Source organism: Schistocerca piceifrons, unplaced genomic scaffold (genome assembly GCF_021461385.2).
Source record: "Schistocerca piceifrons isolate TAMUIC-IGC-003096 unplaced genomic scaffold, iqSchPice1.1 HiC_scaffold_46, whole genome shotgun sequence".
Classification (NCBI taxonomy): Eukaryota; Metazoa; Arthropoda; class Insecta; order Orthoptera; family Acrididae; genus Schistocerca; species Schistocerca piceifrons.
In genome coordinates this window covers 30,001-32,500 of record NW_025728689.1, presented here as the reverse complement: position 1 = coordinate 32,500, position 2,500 = coordinate 30,001, and positions in this window count along the sequence as shown.

The window sequence follows — 2,500 nt, the reverse complement described above, 5'->3', positions numbered from 1 at the left end:
ATCTATGAGACGCCAAGCCGACTAAGACAGCGATGGCGCCACAGTGGCCGCCTTTCGACGCCACCCACAAAGGCTGCAGCCTCTGTCGACCATAGCACCCAATCTCCAGTGGCTCTGCCGCACGAAGCCGTGGACCGGCAATGACGCCACCCGCACCCGTTCGTGCACCACCCCAACCGCCAAACTCGCACCTCCAGCGGATGAACGGCGGACGTTTCCCGCACTCGTAAAGTGCAATCCACCCCTATAACTTGCGTTTCATGAAGAGTTATTTCCAATATGCGACATTCCCGCTGTCCGTATACATGAGCCGCGACCTGTACCACTTACGAGCGAGAGACGCGATCGCGTTGCTCACTGTACGGCGTCCGATACCGAGCCATCAGCATGTCGGTCCCCATGCGCGTTGCACTCGCACTCGCAGTCGCAAAAACGTGGGGCAAATATATTACGCGGAAGAGTTATAACAGACCGAGCCCCACTGCATGGGGGGAGTCTTTGTCACTAATGTACACAGATGGAACATTTTGGACTGGAACCAGATTACCCGTACACACGGCGCTGATTAGTAATCAATGCAGAGCCATCAAACTACAGCAAATATACACAACTGTCCGTATACATGCTGAAAGAGTCTGCCCAAAATGGGAACCACACGTCAGCCAGACACTCTGATCACGCACCACTCTCTGCTTCTAACAGGCGCACATACAATATGTAAGCACCAGCATGGAACAACATCCAGTGCATCTTCTCCGCCACATTACACAATCCACACTATCACAACCAGACCAGGAGGTCCGTGCGGAAAATACAATATCCCAGCCTTTCGACATCCACCATTGCGCAGACCAGGCACCAACACCCACACATGTCCTATACAACGGTGCACCCAACATCACAATAGTACCTCCTGTCACAGCGCACAAACAATGACATGAGTCAAAGACACAGGTCTCACACAAGCATAGAATTGGAGCGCCGCCTCTAATAAGCCAAAGGTGCATCCTGACGTGACAAATCTGATCATGTCACAAGCATTCACTTACTATAATCACTATCAACGAACCTGCCGCCCCCGCCCCCCCCCCCTACACCTTTCCGTACAACAACGTGTAACCTAACCTAACCTAACCTAACCTATGTTGTACCTTAACCTAACCTATGTTGTACCTTAACCTAACCTATGTTGTACCTTAACCTAACCTATGTTGTACCTTAACCTAACCTATGTTGTACCTTAACCTAACCTATGTTGTACCTTAACCTAACCCATGTTGTACCTTAACCTAACCCATGTTGTACCTTAACCTAACCCATGTTGTACCTTAACCTAACCCATGTTGTACCTCAACCTAACCCATGTTGTGCCTCAACCTAACCCATGTTGTGCCTCAACCTAACCCATGTTGTGCCTCAACCTAACCCATGTTGTGCCTCAACCTAACCCATGTTGTGCCTTAACCTAACCCATGTTGTGCCTCAACCTAACCCATGTTGTGCCTTAACCTAACCCATGTTGTGCCTTAACCTAACCCATGTTGTGCCTTAACCTAACCCATGTTGTGCCTTAACCTAACCCATGTTGTGCCTTAACCTAACCCATGTTGTGCCTTAACCTAACCCATGTTGTGCCTTAACCTAACCCATGTTGTGCCTTAACCTAACCCATGTTGTGCCTTAACCTAACCCATGTTGTCGCCTTAACGTAACCCACGTTGTCGCCTAAACCTGCTCTGTAATTGTTATACGACTCGTTCAATTACTGTAGTGTTGCCCACCCGCAACCCTCGCAATATAGTTCGCTACTCGCACTGCCCGCACCCCTGTGTATCGCTTCATGTTAAACACCTTGCAAGTCTTGCTCACTTTCCACATGCTCCTGCTGTACACTGTAATGTGGATGGCAGCAGGACGTACATGCCGCCCCTCCCCACGTCCCCACCTTGCCCCCTGCCTTCGCAAGCTGGTTGGTGAGAAGTTTGCATGTTCAATGCCCTTCGCATGCGACGTACTCAGGCTACGTTGTGGTGCGGCCTGTGTCAACTGTCCGCTGATGTCGTACGCGTGAACCACAATCTGTACTGCACATTCGTCCTTATGTACTGAATGATACATCGTGGCACATGTGTGACCGCACAACGACTGCGCCCAAAAACGGCGGACCATACAGTGCAAATATTGTGCACGCAGCTACGTGTCGTCTCCCTATGAGAGCTGGATTGCAGTGTGGTACGCCATAGAGACGTGTGGGAGGAACGGACGCCGTGGATGGCGATCAGCATGAGCTGTCTGTTGATGTATTCGGACCTAGTCGTCTCTCCTCACACACCGTGATGGCATGGTGCACCGCGTTCCATATCTGCGACATGCTACAGAGGCCGGTTGACAGTCGTTCGAGCAATGGACATCGCATACGTACGGGGGCCACCTTCCACGTATTGTCTAGGCGTGCACATTTTGTTGCGTGTATGTGGGCAGACGTAGTGTGGCGTGACAC